Below are 16,491 nucleotides of genomic sequence, written 5' to 3'. Positions count from 1 at the left end.
AAGGCGATTGACAAAAAGAATGCCTCGTCCCTGCGTGGGCTTGAAACAGCAACGTTTTGGTTAAGCCGAACGCGCTCACCGATTACCTTGTTTTATTAGATAACAACCTCGGAGCCCAACAGAACACTGTATGCGTATAATTAAAATATTTACGGTTCAAATGGGAATCGTATTCATCAGATTTTAAGCACACATTTGATAGACGTCACAGTGCAAAGGAGGAAGGCAGGCAATGCAAATGAGGCAACTGGCTCGTACTTTTTAAATCATATCAAAAAATTGAACCCAATTAAGCTTTTAACCGCCTGCAGTCTGGAATGAGTTTGAAATGTTATTGTAACAACTCACTGGGCTACAGCAATTGCATTATATGAAAGTGCTCCTGTTTATTTGTCACCGGCACAGCTACCGGTGCCACTCAGAGTTGGAGGGAGACGGTCGGCCACTTGCCCATAAAACAATACTTTCAGGGATCATTTCTATAGTGATTTGCTAGCGAAATGCGTTTTGAAAGTGTTTGGGCTCGCTACCCACGAGGAAGAGTGAGAGTGTTCGTTTTTGAGCGTGAAGAAGACAGCGAGTGTTGTTTTTGACCAACTGCTCGCTGTTATTGATGACCGCTCCAGTGTTCCTTAGGGGGCTGGAGGAAGCGGACACGTTCTGAGTGGGTATCTTACCAAAACGTAAGAAAGATGAACTACAGTTGCAAAGCACTGCTGCTTTTTCGATGATTGATTAAAACTATCAAACTGACTGAAAACACGGATCGCATTAATTGCGATTGGTTTCATACCAATACGCTTACATAACAGATATTGGTTATAGACAATGTCATATACACAGAAATGAACACGGACAGTGTTTATTAAGGGCTGACTCATTGACATGTTCGAGAGATCTAGGTGTACTGGACAAATCTACTGGATTTTTTTCCATGTCGTAATTGTGCCGCCTGTGATAATGCGTTTGCGTTTTACAAGCCATACAACGAAAAAAGAGTACAGTGTCTTACAAGTGATGACCTGTGCTTCAACGCATGTCATTTATTTGTTTTTTTGTCCTTGCCATTTGCAATATGTTGGTAAAACTACTAGACAGTGACGATTGCGCATTGATGAGCAAGCATAAAAGTTCAATTAGGAGAAAAGATATCCATTCACCACTAGCTAGACATTTCGTAGATGCCAAACATTCCATTTCAGATCTGAAATACCGCAGCATACAAAAAATATTTCAAGCTCGAGGACGTGATAATCTCGATCAAAAACTATTACAATGTGAATCCAAATGGATCTTCTATCTCCATATGGTACAACCCGAGGGATCAAATGAAGCGCTAGGATTATCCTGTTTTCTGTGATATAATGCGCAACCATACTTGTCTTTCATAAGATCTGAAAATAAATTATAGCGCTTTGAGATTATGTCTGTTATTAGCAGATTGTTTAGAAATGTACTCAAATATGTTACAACTGTTCTGTCTACGAAATATATCTGTAACATTTATGTAATGCCTTTGTGGTTTTTTGATGAAGTTTATTTGCTAACAGACTGTTCTGATTTTGATTCAAACCGTGAAGCGATCGCTCTGTTTGCAGTATATTTTCTTTCAGTAAGAGGAGTGTCCTTGTGATTCCATACAGAATGCGACAAAACCTGTCGCCCTCCTTAATATAAACAGAAAAAGAACAAGTACACGCACACGCCAGGTGATTTACTGCAGCGTCAGACATGGGAGGTTCAGCAGTGTGCTGCAGCGTTGTGCAAAGTCGTCGGTGTAAGTCAGGATGGCCGAGCGGTCTAAGGCGCTGTGGTCAGGTCGCAGTCTCCATGGAGGCGTGGGCTCGAACCCCACTTCTGACAACTGTTCTTGTTAATTTATTTCTAAAACGTCCACCGAATGCATGGTAATTTTACATGTTTTTCTTTTTAGTATTCAAATCACAGCTTTTTAAATGAGAGAAAGTCACCGCAAGCCCGCACCTCGCCACTTTCTTCACACTACTAAACTGCCTCATAAAGATGAGACCTCTAATTATGCCTTTCCAATACTTTGAATGTGTTATTGTTGAGTTTAACATAACATCTTGGTAATCATAATTTCCGCAGGCCTTGTTTTTCTCGGGTTTTATTAACGCGCTCCATGTGTGTGGCCGGTTAGCTCAGTTGGTTAGAGCGTGGTGCTAATAACGCCAAGGTCGCGGGTTCGATCCCCGTACGGGCCATGACTTTTCTTCTTTAAAGAAACCACAGCATTTGGAATGGTGCCAAAATGAACATTCTTTAACAAAATGAACCGGTGCGATATGAAGTAGAACCAGTAATATTTCAGATTCCTCATCTTTAAACATGTATTAGGAATGAACACATACAATTAAAAAGAAAGCTTACGTAGTCGGCAGGATTCGAACCTGCGCGGGGAAACCCCAATGGATTTCTATTCCATCGCCTTAACCACTCGGCCACGACTACATGTTCTTACATGGGACTGTGAAATGATCCATATTATTGTCAAAAGAAGTAAAAGACACCCGCGGTAATGCTGCAGATGGCAGTATAGGCTAACATGAACCGAAGTCAAATGCCTTTGTTGAAACTCCATCGATTTATACAAGGCAAGCACACGTGGGAAATGTAAATACAATATCCTTTCTGTCAACGTTCATAATAATGAATACATCTTTATTTCAAAATACGTAACAATTTAAGTGATTTTTCAAACCACCCATACACAAAAAACAAAGTAGATCTTTATTTCAACTGAAAAACTGACTTGCTTCATGGCTGCTGCCACAGCACTCAAGCACGTTGTGGCTAGCGTGAGCGGACTTAACAGATAACAAGATCTACAAAATATCACATGCCAATAAAACATAACACAATTATGTTCGATTTTATAACAAAACCCCACCCCAGATGGGACTCGAACCCACTATCCCTGGCTTAGGAGGCCAGTGGCCTTAGCCATTAGGCCACTAGGGCTGACATGGGAAGCGCACATTTGGTAGTTCTAAAGAAAGTGGGAACAATAGTATCGTGGTTTCATAAATATCCAAGCCATCTTTGGTGTTCAAACAAAGCAGTTACATTGGGAAAGGGCCGTACTTATCAGTAAGTGTTTGAAATGCATGTGGGAAGATTTAAGATTGTGAAGAAGTTTTAATATGCTTCGTATTTGCGCATTGGTGACCTTACATAATTACGTTTTGATTAATGCCACTTCCTTACCTGACAGTAGTCAGGGTGACGATACAAGACCAAAGCCAATAAACCTGTTATTTTCCTGTCCTTTCATTACCATATTCTAGTGTGCTTGTTCAGAATATGCGTGAATCCTGAAAACGTCTTGCTAATATGTGAACAAAGCCAGCATTCACTTTATTGATCACCATGTGGAATAGCCGCTATTGGAACACACATGATTGTGTTAAAGATGTTAATAGACTTTCAATGTACACGTTTTAGAGCTGAACGTTTGTTGAGACAGTTCAAGCGCTGTAGCAGTGTTTACCTATTTCATGGATGTTTGCTTTTTCGTCTTACTCTGGAAAAAATAATAATAGCAATAGAAAAATGTAGGCAAAACAATTTTTGAGAACCGCATTTGGGTGAAAAATGAACAGTTTCAAAACACATTTGTAAAGGCATTGGATTCTATTATGGTGTTTCCGAGCTGTTGAATGTTTCTTATTATATACAGGTTTACTGGCTTGACAGAAAGGCGATTGACAAAAAGAATGCCTCGTCCCTGCGTGGGCTTGAAACAGCAACGTTTTGGTTAAGCCGAACGCGCTCACCGATTACCTTGTTTTATTAGATAACACCCTCGGAGCCCAACAGAACACTGTATGCGTATAATTAAAATATTTACGGTTCAAATGGGAATCGTATTCATCAGATTTTAAGCACACATTTGATAGACGTCACAGTGCAAAGGAGGAAGGCAGGCAATGCAAATGAGGCAACTGGCTCGTACTTTTTAAATCATATCAAAAAATTGAACCCAATTAAGCTTTTAACCGCCTGCAGTCTGGGATGAGTTTGAAATGTTATTGTAACAACTCACTGGGCTACAGCAATTGCATTATATGAAAGTGCTCCTGTTTATTTGTCACCGGCACAGCTACCGGTGCCACTCAGAGTTGGAGGGAGACGGTCGGCCACTTGCCCATAAAACAATACTTTCAGGGATCATTTCTATAGTGATTTGCTATCGAAATGCGTTTTGAAAGTGTTTGGGCTCGCTACCCACGAGGAAGAGTGAGAGTGTTCGTTTTTGAGCGTGAAGAAGACAGCGAGTGTTGTTTTTGACCAACTGCTCGTTGTTATTGATGACCGCTCCAGTGTTCCTTTGGGGGCTGGAGGAAGCGGACACGTTCTGAGTGGGTATCTTACCAAAACGTAAGAAAGATGAACTACAGTTGCAAAGCACTGCTGCTTTTTCGATGATTGATTAAAACTATCAAACTGACTGAAAACACGGATCGCATTAATTGCGATTGGTTTCATACCAATACGCTTACATAACAGATATTGGTTATAGACAATGTCATATACACAGAAATGAACACGGACAGTGTTTATTAAGGGCTGACTCATTGACATGTTCGAGAGATCTAGGTGTACTGGACAAATCTACTGGATTTTTTTCCATGTCGTAATTGTGCCGCCTGTGATAATGCGTTTGCGTTTTACAAGCCATACAACGAAAAAAGAGCAGAGTGTCTTACAAGTGATGACCTGTGCTTCAACGCATGTCATTTATTTGTTTTTTTGTCCTTGCCATTTGCAATATGTTGGTAAAACTACTAGACAGTGACGATTGCGCATTGATGAGCAAGCATAAAAGTTCAATTAGGAGAAAAGATATCCATTCACCACTAGCTAGACATTTCGTAGATGCCAAACATTCCATTTCAGATCTGAAATACCGCAGCATACAAAAAATATTTCAAGCTCGAGGACGTGATAATCTCGATCAAAAACTATTACAATGTGAATCCAAATGGATCTTCTATCTCCATATGGTACAAACCGAGGGATTAAATGAAGCGCTAGGATTATCCTGTTTTCTGTGATATAATGCGCAACCATACTTGTCTTTCATAAGATCTGAAAATAAATTATAGCGCTTTGAGATTATGTCTGTTATTAGCAGATTGTTTAGAAATGTACTCAAATATGTTACAACTGTTCTGTCTACGAAATATATCTGTAACATTTATGTAATGCCTTTGTGGTTTTTTGATGAAGTTCATTTGCTAACAGACTGTTCTGATTTTGATTCAAACCGTGAAGCGATCGCTCTGTTTGCAGTATATTTTCTTTCAGTAAGAGGAGTGTCCTTGTGATTCCATACAGAATGCGACAAAACCTGTCGCCCTCCTTAATATAAACAGAAAAAGAACAAGTACACGCACACGCCAGGTGATTTACTGCAGCGTCAGACATGGGAGGTTCAGCAGTGTGCTGCAGCGTTGTGCAAAGTCGTCGGTGTAAGTCAGGATGGCCGAGCGGTCTAAGGCGCTGTGGTCAGGTCGCAGTCTCCATGGAGGCGTGGGCTCGAACCCCACTTCTGACAACTGTTCTTGTTAATTTATTTCTAAAACGTCCACCGAATGCTTGGTAATTTTACATGTTTTTCTTTTTAGTATTCAAATCACAGCTTTTTAAATGAGAGAAAGTCACCGCAAGCCCGCACCTCGCCACTTTCTTCACACTGCTAAACTGCCTCATAAAGATGAGACCTCTAATTATGCCTTTCCAATACTTTGAATGTGTTATTGTTGAGTTTAACATCTTGGTAATCATAATGTCCGCAGGCCTTGTTTTTCTCGGGTTTTATTAACGCGCTCCATGTGTGTGGCCGGTTAGCTCAGTTGGTTAGAGCGTGGTGCTAATAACGCCAAGGTCGCGGGTTCGATCCCCGTACGGGCCATGACTTTTCTTCTTTAAAGAAACCACAGCATTTGGAATGGTGCCAAAATGAACATTCTTTAACAAAATGAACCGGTGCGATATGAAGTAGAACCAGTAATATTTCAGATTCCTCATCTTTAAACATGTATTAGGAATGAACACATACAATTAAAAAGAAAGCTTACGTAGTCGGCAGGATTCGAACCTGCGCGGGGAAACCCCAATGGATTTCTAGTCCATCGCCTTAACCACTCGGCCACGACTACATGTTCTTACATTGGACTGTGAAATGATCCATATTATTGTCAAAAGAAGTAAAAGACACCCGCGGTAATGCTGCAGATGGCAGTATAGGCTAACATGAACCGAAGTCAAATGCCTTTGTTGAAACTCCATCGATTTATACAAGGCAAGCACACGTGGGAAATGTAAATACAATATCCTTTCTGTCAACGTTCATAATAATGAATACATCTTTATTTCAAAATACGTAACAATTTAAGTGATCTTTTCAAACCACCCATACACAAAAAACAAAGTAGATCTTGATTTCAACTGAAAAACTGACTTGCTTCATGGCTGCTGCCACAGCACTCAAGCACGTTGTGGCTAGCGTGAGCGGACTTAGCAGATAACAAGATCTACAAAATATCACATGCCAATAAAACATAACACAATTATGTTCGATTTTATAACAAAACCCCACCCCAGATGGGACTCGAACCCACTATCCCTGGCTTAGGAGGCCAGTGGCCTTAGCCATTAGGCCACTAGGGCTGACATGGGAAGCGCACATTTGGTAGTTCTAAAGAAAGTGGGAACAATAGTATCGTGGTTTCATAAATATCCAAGCCATCTTTGGTGTTCAAACAAAGCAGTTACATTGGGAAAGGGCCGTACTTATCAGTAAGTGTTTGAAATGCATGTGGGAAGATTTAAGATTGTGAAGAAGTTTTAATATGCTTCGTATTTGCGCATTGGTAACCTTACATAATTACGTTTTGATTAATGCCACTTCCTTACCTGACAGTAGTCAGGGTGACGATACAAGACCAAAGCCAATAAACCTGTTATTTTCCTGTCCTTTCATTACCATATTCTAGTGTGCTTGTTCAGAATATGCGTGAATCCTGAAAACGTCTTGCTAATATGTGAACAAAGCCAGCATTCACTTTATTGATCACCATGTGGAATAGCCGCTATTGGAACACACATGATTGTGTTAAAGATGTTAAAAGACTTTCAATGTACACGTTTTAGAGCTGAACGTTTGTTGAGACAGTTCAAGCGCTGTAGCAGTGTTTACCTATTTCATGGATGTTTGCTTTTTCGTCTTACTCTGGAAAAAATAATAATAGCAATAGAAAAATGTAGGCAAAACAATTTTTGAGAACCGCATTTGGGTGAAAAATGAACAGTTTCAAAACACATTTGTAAAGGCATTGGATTCTATTATGGTGTTTCCGAGCTGTTGAATGTTTCTTATTATATACAGGTTTACTGGCTTGACAGAAAGGCGATTGACAAAAAGAATGCCTCGTCCCTGCGTGGGCTTGAAACAGCAACATTTTGGTTAAGCCGAACGCGCTCACCGATTACCTTGTTTTATTAGATAACACCCTCGGAGCCCAACAGAACACTGTATGCGTATAATTAAAATATTTACGGTTCAAATGGGAATCGTATTCATCAGATTTTAAGCACACATTTGATAGACGTCACAGTGCAAAGGAGGAAGGCAGGCAATGCAAATGAGGCAACTGGCTCGTACTTTTTAAATCATATCAAAAAATTGAACCCAATTAAGCTTTTAACCGCCTGCAGTCTGGGATGAGTTTGAAATGTTATTGTAACAACTCACTGGGCTACAGCAATTGCATTATATGTAAGTGCTCCTGTTTATTTGTCACCGGCACAGCTACCGGTGCCACTCAGAGTTGGAGGGAGACGGTCGGCCACTTGCCCATAAAACAATACTTTCAGGGATCATTTCTATAGTGATTTGCTAGCGAAATGCGTTTTGAAAGTGTTTGTGCTCGCTACCCACGAGGAAGAGTGAGAGTGTTCGTTTTTGAGCGTGAAGAAGACAGCGAGTGTTGTTTTTGACCAACTGCTCGCTGTTATTGATGACCGCTCCAGTGTTCCTTTGGGGGCTGGAGGAAGCGGACACGTTCTGAGTGGGTATCTTACCAAAACGTAAGAAAGATGAACTACAGTTGCAAAGCACTGCTGCTTTTTCGATGATTGATTAAAACTATCAAACTGACTGAAAACACGGATCGCATTAATTGCGATTGGTTTCATACCAATACGCTTACATAACAGATATTGGTTATAGACAATGTCATATACACAGAAATGAACACGGACAGTGTTTATTAAGGGCTGACTCATTGACATGTTCGAGAGATCTAGGTGTACTGGACAAATCTACTGGATTTTTTTCCATGTCGTAATTGTGCCGCCTGTGATAATGCGTTTGCGTTTTACAAGCCATACAACGAAAAAAGAGCAGAGTGTCTTACAAGTGATGACCTGTGCTTCAACGCATGTCATTTATTTGTTTTTTTGTCCTTGCCATTTGCAATATGTTGGTAAAACTACTAGACAGTGACGATTGCGCATTGATGAGCAAGCATAAAAGTTCAATTAGGAGAAAAGATATCCATTCACCACTAGCTAGACATTTCGTAGATGCCAAACATTCCATTTCAGATCTGAAATACCGCAGCATACAAAAAATATTTCAAGCTCGAGGACGTGATAATCTCGATCAAAAACTATTACAATGTGAATCCAAATGGATCTTCTATCTCCATATGGTACAAACCGAGGGATTAAATGAAGCGCTAGGATTATCCTGTTTTCTGTGATATAATGCGCAACCATACTTGTCTTTCATAAGATCTGAAAATAAATTTTAGCGCTTTGAGATTATGTCTGTTATTAGCAGATTGTTTAGAAATGTACTCAAATATGTTACAACTGTTCTGTCTACGAAATATATCTGTAACATTTATGTAATGCCTTTGTGGTTTTTTGATGAAGTTCATTTGCTAACAGACTGTTCTGATTTTGATTCAAACCGTGAAGCGATCGCTCTGTTTGCAGTATATTTTCTTTCAGTAAGAGGAGTGTCCTTGTGATTCCATACAGAATGCGACAAAACCTGTCGCCCTCCTTAATATAAACAGAAAAAGAACAAGTACACGCACACGCCAGGTGATTTACTGCAGCGTCAGACATGGGAGGTTCAGCAGTGTGCTGCAGCGTTGTGCAAAGTCGTCGGTGTAAGTCAGGATGGCCGAGCGGTCTAAGGCGCTGTGGTCAGGTCGCAGTCTCCATGGAGGCGTGGGCTCGAACCCCACTTCTGACAACTGTTCTTGTTAATTTATTTCTAAAACGTCCACCGAATGCTTGGTAATTTTACATGTTTTTCTTTTTAGTATTCAAATCACAGCTTTTTAAATGAGAGAAAGTCACCGCAAGCCCGCACCTCGCCACTTTCTTCACACTGCTAAACTGCCTCATAAAGATGAGACCTCTAATTATGCCTTTCCAATACTTTGAATGTGTTATTGTTGAGTTTAACATAACATCTTGGTAATCATAATGTCCGCAGGCCTTGTTTTTCTCGGGTTTTATTAACGTGCTCCATGTGTGTGGCCGGTTAGCTCAGTTGGTTAGAGCGTGGTGCTAATAACGCCAAGGTCGCGGGTTCGATCCCCATACGGGCCATGACTTTTCTTCTTTAAAGAAACCACAGCATTTGGAATGTTGCCAAAATGAACATTCTTTAACAAAATGAACCGGTGCGATATGAAGTAGAACCAGTAATATTTCAGATTCCTCATCTTTAAACATGTATTAGGAATGAACACATACAATTAAAAAGAAAGCTTACGTAGTCGGCAAGATTCGAACCTGCGCGGGGAAACCCCAATGGATTTCTAGTCCATCGCCTTAACCACTCGGCCACGACTACATGTTCTTACATTGGACTGTGAAATGATCCATATTATTGTCAAAAGAAGTAAAAGACACCCGCGGTAATGCTGCAGATGGCAGTATAGGCTAACATGAACCGAAGTCAAATGCCTTTGTTGAAACTCCATCGATTTATACAAGGCAAGCACACGTGGGAAATGTAAATACAATATCCTTTCTGTCAACGTTCATAATAATGAATACATCTTTATTTCAAAATACGTAACAATTTAAGTGATCTTTTCAAACCACACATACACAAAAAACAAAGTAGATCTTTATTTCAACTGAAAAACTGACTTGCTTCATGGCTGCTGCCACAGCACTCAAGCACGTTGTGGCTAGCGTGAGCGGACTTAACAGATAACAAGATCTACAAAATATCACATGCCAATAAAACATAACACAATTATGTTCGATTTTATAACAAAACCCCACCCCAGATGGGACTCGAACCCACTATCCCTGGCTTAGGAGGCCAGTGGCCTTAACCATTAGGCCACTAGGGCTGACATGGGAAGCGCACATTTTGTAGTTCTAAAGAAAGTGGGAACAATAGTATCGTGGTTTCATAAATATCCAAGCCATCTTTGGTGTTCAAACAAAGCAGTTACATTGGGAAAGGGCCGTACTTATCAGTAAGTGTCTGAAATGCATGTGGGAAGATTTAAGATTGTGAAGAAGTTTTAATATGCTTCGTATTTGCGCATTGGTAACCTTACATAATTACGTTTTGATTAATGCCACTTCCTTACCTGACAGTAGTCAGGGTGACGATACAAGACCAGAGCCAATAAACCTGTTATTTTCCTGTCCTTTCATTACCATATTCTGGTGTGCTTGTTCAGAATATGAGTGAATCCTGAAAACGTCTTGCTAATATGTGAACAAAGCCAGCATTCACTTTATTGATCACCATGTGGAATAGCCGCTATTGGAACACACATGATTGTGTTAAAGATGTTAAAAGACTTTCAATGTACAAGTTTTAGAGCTGAACGTTTGTTGAGACAGTTCAAGCGCTGTAGCAGTTGTTACCTATTTCATGGATGTTTGCTTTTTCGTCTTACTCTGGAAAAAATAATAATAGCAATAGAAAAATGTAGGCAAAACAATTTTTGAGAACCGCATTTGGGTGAAAAATGAACAGTTTCAAAACACATTTGTAAAGGCATTGGATTCTATTATGGTGTTTCCGAGCTGTTGAATGTTTCTTATTATATACAGGTTTACTGGCTTGACAGAAAGGTGATTGACAAAAAGAATGCCTCGTCCCTGCGTGGGCTTGAAACAGCAACGTTTTGGTTAAGCCGAACGCGCTCACCGATTACCTTGTTTTATTAGATAACACCCTCGGAGCCCAACAGAACACTGTATGCGTATAATTAAAATATTTACGGTTCAAATGGGAATCGTATTCATCAGATTTTAAGCACACATTTGATAGACGTCACAGTGCAAAGGAGGAAGGCAGGCAATGCAAATGAGGCAACTGGCTCGTACTTTTTAAATCATATCAAAAAATTGAACCCAATTAAGCTTTTAACCGCCTGCAGTCTGGGATGAGTTTGAAATGTTATTGTAACAACTCACTGGGCTACAGCAATTGCATTATATGAAAGTGCTCCTGTTTATTTGTCACCGGCACAGCTACCGGTGCCACTCAGAGTTGGAGGGAGACGGTCGGCCACTTGCCCATAAAACAATACTTTCAGGGATCATTTCTATAGTGATTTGCTAGCGAAATGCGTTTTGAAAGTGTTTGGGCTCGCTACCCACGAGGAAGAGTGAGAGTGTTCGTTTTTGAGCGTGAAGAAGACAGCGAGTGTTGTTTTTGACCAACTGCTCGTTGTTATTGATGACCGCTCCAGTGTTCCTTTGGGGGCTGGAGGAAGCGGACACGTTCTGAGTGGGTATCTTACCAAAACGTAAGAAAGATGAACTACAGTTGCAAAGCACTGCTGCTTTTTCGATGATTGATTAAAACTATCAAACTGACTGAAAACACGGATCGCATTAATTGCGATTGGTTTCATACCAATACGCTTACATAACAGATATTGGTTATAGACAATGTCATATACACAGAAATGAACACGGACAGTGTTTATTAAGGGCTGACTCATTGACATGTTCGAGAGATCTAGGTGTACTGGACAAATCTACTGGATTTTTTTCCATGTCGTAATTGTGCCGCCTGTGATAATGCGTTTGCGTTTTACAAGCCATACAACGAAAAAAGAGCAGAGTGTCTTACAAGTGATGACCTGTGCTTCAACGCATGTCATTTATTTGTTTTTTTGTCCTTGCCATTTGCAATATGTTGGTAAAACTACTAGACAGTGACGATTGCGCATTGATGAGCAAGCATAAAAGTTCAATTAGGAGAAAAGATATCCATTCACCACTAGCTAGACATTTCGTAGATGCCAAACATTCCATTTCAGATCTGAAATACCGCAGCATACAAAAAATATTTCAAGCTCGAGGACGTGATAATCTCGATCAAAAACTATTACAATGTGAATCCAAATGGATCTTCTATCTCCATATGGTACAACCCGAGGGATTAAATGAAGCGCTAGGATTATCCTGTTTTCTGTGATATAATGCGCAACCATACTTGTCTTTCATAAGATCTGAAAATAAATTATAGCGCTTTGAGATTATGTCTGTTATTAGCAGATTGTTTAGAAATGTACTCAAATATGTTACAACTGTTCTGTCTACGAAATATATCTGTAACATTTATGTAATGCCTTTGTGGTTTTTTGATGAAGTTCATTTGCTAACAGACTGTTCTGATTTTGATTCAAACCGTGAAGCGATCGCTCTGTTTGCAGTATATTTTCTTTCAGTAAGAGGAGTGTCCTTGTGATTCCATACAGAATGCGACAAAACCTGTCGCCCTCCTTAATATAAACAGAAAAAGAACAAGTACACGCACACGCCAGGTGATTTACTGCAGCGTCAGACATGGGAGGTTCAGCAGTGTGCTGCAGCGTTGTGCAAAGTCGTCGGTGTAAGTCAGGATGGCCGAGCGGTCTAAGGCGCTGTGGTCAGGTCGCAGTCTCCATGGAGGCGTGGGCTCGAACCCCACTTCTGACAACTGTTCTTGTTAATTTATTTCTAAAACGTCCACCGAATGCTTGGTAATTTTACATGTTTTTCTTTTTAGTATTCAAATCACAGCTTTTTAAATGAGAGAAAGTCACCGCAAGCCCGCACCTCGCCACTTTCTTCACACTGCTAAACTGCCTCATAAAGATGAGACCTCTAATTATGCCTTTCCAATACTTTGAATGTGTTATTGTTGAGTTTAACATAACATCTTGGTAATCATAATGTCCGCAGGCCTTGTTTTTCTCGGGTTTTATTAACGTGCTCCATGTGTGTGGCCGGTTAGCTCAGTTAGCTCAGTTGGTTAGAGCGTGGTGCTAATAACGCCAAGGTCGCGGGTTCGATCCCCATATGGGCCATGACTTTTCTTCTTTAAAGAAACCACAGCATTTGGAATGGTGCCAAAATGAACATTCTTTAACAAAATGAACCGGTGCGATATGAAGTAGAACCAGTAATATTTCAGATTCCTCATCTTTAAACATGTATTAGGAATGAACACATACAATTAAAAAGAAAGCTTACGTAGTCGGCAGGATTCGAACCTGCGCGGGGAAACCCCAATGGATTTCTAGTCCATCGCCTTAACCACTCGGCCACGACTACATGTTCTTACATTGGACTGTGAAATGATCCATATTATTGTCAAAAGAAGTAAAAGACACCCGCGGTAATGCTGCAGATGGCAGTATAGGCTAACATGAACCGAAGTCAAATGCCTTTGTTGAAACTCCATCGATTTATACAAGGCAAGCACACGTGGGAAATGTAAATACAATATCCTTTCTGTCAACGTTCATAATAATGAATACATCTTTATTTCAAAATACGTAACAATTTAAGTGATCTTTTCAAACCACCCATACACAAAAAACAAAGTAGATCTTTATTTCAACTGAAAAACTGACTTGCTTCATGGCTGCTGCCACAGCACTCAAGCACGTTGTGGCTAGCGTGAGCGGACTTAGCAGATAACAAGATCTACAAAATATCACATGCCAATAAAACATAACACAATTATGTTCGATTTTATAACAAAACCCCACCCCAGATGGGACTCGAACCCACTATCCCTGGCTTAGGAGGCCAGTGGCCTTGGCCATTAGGCCACTAGGGCTGACATGGGAAGCGCACATTTGGTAGTTCTAAAGAAAGTGGGAACAATAGTATCGTGGTTTCATAAATATCCAAGCCATCTTTGGTGTTCAAACAAAGCAGTTACATTGGGAAAGGGCCGTACTTATCAGTAAGTGTTTGAAATGCATGTGGGAAGATTTAAGATTGTGAAGAAGTTTTAATATGCTTCGTATTTGCGCATTGGTAACCTTACATAATTACGTTTTGATTAATGCCACTTCCTTACCTGACAGTAGTCAGGGTGACGATACAAGACCAAAGCCAATAAACCTGTTATTTTCCTGTCCTTTCATTACCATATTCTAGTGTGCTTGTTCAGAATATGCGAGAATCCTGAAAACGTCTTGCTAATATGTGAACAAAGCCAGCATTCACTTTATTGATCACCATGTGGAATAGCCGCTATTGGAACACACATGATTGTGTTAAAGATGTTAATAGACTTTCAATGTACACGTTTTAGAGCTGAACGTTTGTTGAGACAGTTCAAGCGCTGTATCAGTGTTTACCTATTTCATGGATGTTTGCTTTTTCGTCTTACTCTGGAAAAAATAATAATAGCAATAGAAAAATGTAGGCAAAACAATTTTTGAGAACCGCATTTGGGTGAAAAATGAACAGTTTCAAAACACATTTGTAAAGGCATTGGATTCTATTATGGTGTTTCCGAGCTGTTGAATGTTTCTTATTATATACAGGTTTACTGGCTTGACAGAAAGGCGATTGACAAAAAGAATGCCTCGTCCCTGCGTGGGCCTGAAACAGCAACGTTTTGGTTAAGCCGAACGCGCTCACTGATTACGTTGTTTTATTAGATAACACCCTCGGAGCCCAACAGAACACTGTATGCGTATAATTAAAATATTTACGGTTCAAATGGGAATCGTATTCATCAGATTTTAAGCACACATTTGATAGACGTCACAGTGCAAAGGAGGAAGGCAGGCAATGCAAATGAGGCAACTGGCTCGTACTTTTTAAATCATACCAAAAAATTGAACCCAATTAAGCTTTTAACCGCCTGCAGTCTGGAATGAGTTTGAAATGTTATTGTAACAACTCACTGGGCTACAGCAATTGCATTATATGAAAGTGCTCCTGTTTATTTGTCACCGGCACAGCTACCGGTGCCACTCAGAGTTGGAGGGAGACGGTCGGCCACTTGCCCATAAAACAATACTTTCAGGGATCATTTCTATAGTGATTTGCTAGCGAAATGCGTTTTGAAAGTGTTTGTGCTCGCTACCCACGAGGAAGAGTGAGAGTGTTCGTTTTTGAGCGTGAAGAAGACAGCGAGTGTTGTTTTTGACCAACTGCTCGCTGTTATTGATGACCGCTCCAGTGTTCCTTTGGGGGCTGGAGGAAGCGGACACGTTCTGAGTGGGTATCTTACCAAAACGTAAGAAAGATGAACTACAGTTGCAAAGCACTGCTGCTTTCTCGATGATTGATTAAAACTATCAAACTGACTGAAAACACGGATCGCATTAATTGCGATTGGTTTCATACCAATACGCTTACATAACAGATATTGGTTATAGACAATGTCATATACACAGAAATGAACACGGACAGTGTTTATTAAGGGCTGACTCATTGACATGTTCGAGAGATCTAGGTGTACTGGACAAATCTACTGGATTTTTTTCCATGTCGTAATTGTGCCGCCTGTGATAATGCGTTTGCGTTTTACAAGCCATACAACGAAAAAAAGAGTACAGTGTCTTACAAGTGATGACCTGTGCTTCAACGCATGTCATTTATTTGTTTTTTTTGTCCTTGCCATTTGCAATATGTTGGTAAAACTACTAGACAGTGACGATTGCGCATTGATGAGCAAGCATAAAAGTTCAATTAGGTGAAAAGATATCCATTCACCACTAGCTAGACATTTCTTAGATGCCAAACATTCCATTTCAGATCTGAAATACCGCAGCATACAAAAAATATTTCAAGCTCGAGGACGTGATAATCTCGATCAAAAACTATTACAATGTGAATCCAAATGGATCTTCTATCTCCATATGGTACAACCCGAGGGATTAAATGAAGCGCTAGGATTATCCTGTTTTCTGTGATATAATGCGCAACCATACTTGTCTTTCATAAGATCTGAAAATAAATTATAGCGCTTTGAGATTATGTCTGTTATTAGCAGATTGTTTAGAAATGTACTCAAATATGTTACAACTGTTCTGTCTACGAAATATATCTGTAACATTTATGTAATGCCTTTGTGGTTTTTTGATGAAGTTCATTTGCTAACAGACTGTTCTGATTTTGATTCAAACCGTGAAGCGATCGCTCTGTTTGTAGTATATTTTCTTT

At 40.0% G+C, this 16,491-nt stretch overlaps 18 non-coding genes across 18 annotated transcripts; 13 read left to right on the top strand and 5 right to left on the bottom strand.

The window, feature by feature from the left end:
• The first annotated feature begins 454 nt into the window (after window positions 1–454).
• LOC131702230 (small nucleolar RNA U3) lies at window positions 455–669 on the top strand. Its single transcript, XR_009309384.1, has one exon. It is a non-coding gene; the product is annotated as a small nucleolar RNA U3 (small nucleolar RNA).
• A 1,112-nt stretch (window positions 670–1,781) lies between these two features.
• On the top strand, window positions 1,782–1,863 carry trnal-cag (transfer RNA leucine (anticodon CAG)). The gene has a single exon. It is a non-coding gene; the product is annotated as a tRNA-Leu (tRNA).
• A 288-nt stretch (window positions 1,864–2,151) lies between these two features.
• Window positions 2,152–2,225, top strand: trnai-aau (transfer RNA isoleucine (anticodon AAU)). Its single transcript has one exon. It is a non-coding gene; the product is annotated as a tRNA-Ile (tRNA).
• A 165-nt stretch (window positions 2,226–2,390) lies between these two features.
• Window positions 2,391–2,472, bottom strand: trnas-aga (transfer RNA serine (anticodon AGA)). The gene has a single exon. It is a non-coding gene; the product is annotated as a tRNA-Ser (tRNA).
• A 1,700-nt stretch (window positions 2,473–4,172) lies between these two features.
• Window positions 4,173–4,387, top strand: LOC131702271 (small nucleolar RNA U3). Its single transcript, XR_009309423.1, has one exon. It is a non-coding gene; the product is annotated as a small nucleolar RNA U3 (small nucleolar RNA).
• A 1,112-nt stretch (window positions 4,388–5,499) lies between these two features.
• On the top strand, window positions 5,500–5,581 carry trnal-cag (transfer RNA leucine (anticodon CAG)). The gene has a single exon. It is a non-coding gene; the product is annotated as a tRNA-Leu (tRNA).
• Window positions 5,582–5,864: 283 nt separating this feature from the next.
• On the top strand, window positions 5,865–5,938 carry trnai-aau (transfer RNA isoleucine (anticodon AAU)). The gene has a single exon. It is a non-coding gene; the product is annotated as a tRNA-Ile (tRNA).
• Window positions 5,939–6,103: 165 nt separating this feature from the next.
• Window positions 6,104–6,185, bottom strand: trnas-aga (transfer RNA serine (anticodon AGA)). The gene has a single exon. It is a non-coding gene; the product is annotated as a tRNA-Ser (tRNA).
• Window positions 6,186–7,886: 1,701 nt separating this feature from the next.
• On the top strand, window positions 7,887–8,101 carry LOC131702303 (small nucleolar RNA U3). Its single transcript, XR_009309450.1, has one exon. It is a non-coding gene; the product is annotated as a small nucleolar RNA U3 (small nucleolar RNA).
• A 1,112-nt stretch (window positions 8,102–9,213) lies between these two features.
• On the top strand, window positions 9,214–9,295 carry trnal-cag (transfer RNA leucine (anticodon CAG)). The gene has a single exon. It is a non-coding gene; the product is annotated as a tRNA-Leu (tRNA).
• A 288-nt stretch (window positions 9,296–9,583) lies between these two features.
• On the top strand, window positions 9,584–9,657 carry trnai-aau (transfer RNA isoleucine (anticodon AAU)). Its single transcript has one exon. It is a non-coding gene; the product is annotated as a tRNA-Ile (tRNA).
• Window positions 9,658–9,822: 165 nt separating this feature from the next.
• trnas-aga (transfer RNA serine (anticodon AGA)) lies at window positions 9,823–9,904 on the bottom strand. The gene has a single exon. It is a non-coding gene; the product is annotated as a tRNA-Ser (tRNA).
• A 437-nt stretch (window positions 9,905–10,341) lies between these two features.
• On the bottom strand, window positions 10,342–10,415 carry trnar-ccu (transfer RNA arginine (anticodon CCU)). The gene has a single exon. It is a non-coding gene; the product is annotated as a tRNA-Arg (tRNA).
• A 1,190-nt stretch (window positions 10,416–11,605) lies between these two features.
• Window positions 11,606–11,820, top strand: LOC131702241 (small nucleolar RNA U3). The gene has a single exon (XR_009309395.1). It is a non-coding gene; the product is annotated as a small nucleolar RNA U3 (small nucleolar RNA).
• A 1,112-nt stretch (window positions 11,821–12,932) lies between these two features.
• Window positions 12,933–13,014, top strand: trnal-cag (transfer RNA leucine (anticodon CAG)). Its single transcript has one exon. It is a non-coding gene; the product is annotated as a tRNA-Leu (tRNA).
• A 296-nt stretch (window positions 13,015–13,310) lies between these two features.
• Window positions 13,311–13,385, top strand: trnai-aau (transfer RNA isoleucine (anticodon AAU)). Its single transcript has one exon. It is a non-coding gene; the product is annotated as a tRNA-Ile (tRNA).
• Window positions 13,386–13,550: 165 nt separating this feature from the next.
• trnas-aga (transfer RNA serine (anticodon AGA)) lies at window positions 13,551–13,632 on the bottom strand. The gene has a single exon. It is a non-coding gene; the product is annotated as a tRNA-Ser (tRNA).
• Window positions 13,633–15,333: 1,701 nt separating this feature from the next.
• LOC131702301 (small nucleolar RNA U3) lies at window positions 15,334–15,548 on the top strand. The gene has a single exon (XR_009309448.1). It is a non-coding gene; the product is annotated as a small nucleolar RNA U3 (small nucleolar RNA).
• The last annotated feature ends 943 nt before the right edge of the window (window positions 15,549–16,491 follow it).

This window comes from Acipenser ruthenus, chromosome 29 (assembly GCF_902713425.1).
Source record: "Acipenser ruthenus chromosome 29, fAciRut3.2 maternal haplotype, whole genome shotgun sequence".
Taxonomy (NCBI): domain Eukaryota; kingdom Metazoa; phylum Chordata; class Actinopteri; order Acipenseriformes; family Acipenseridae; genus Acipenser; species Acipenser ruthenus.
Note: the sequence above shows the minus strand (reverse complement) of the source record. Positions and strands in the feature narration are given on the sequence as shown.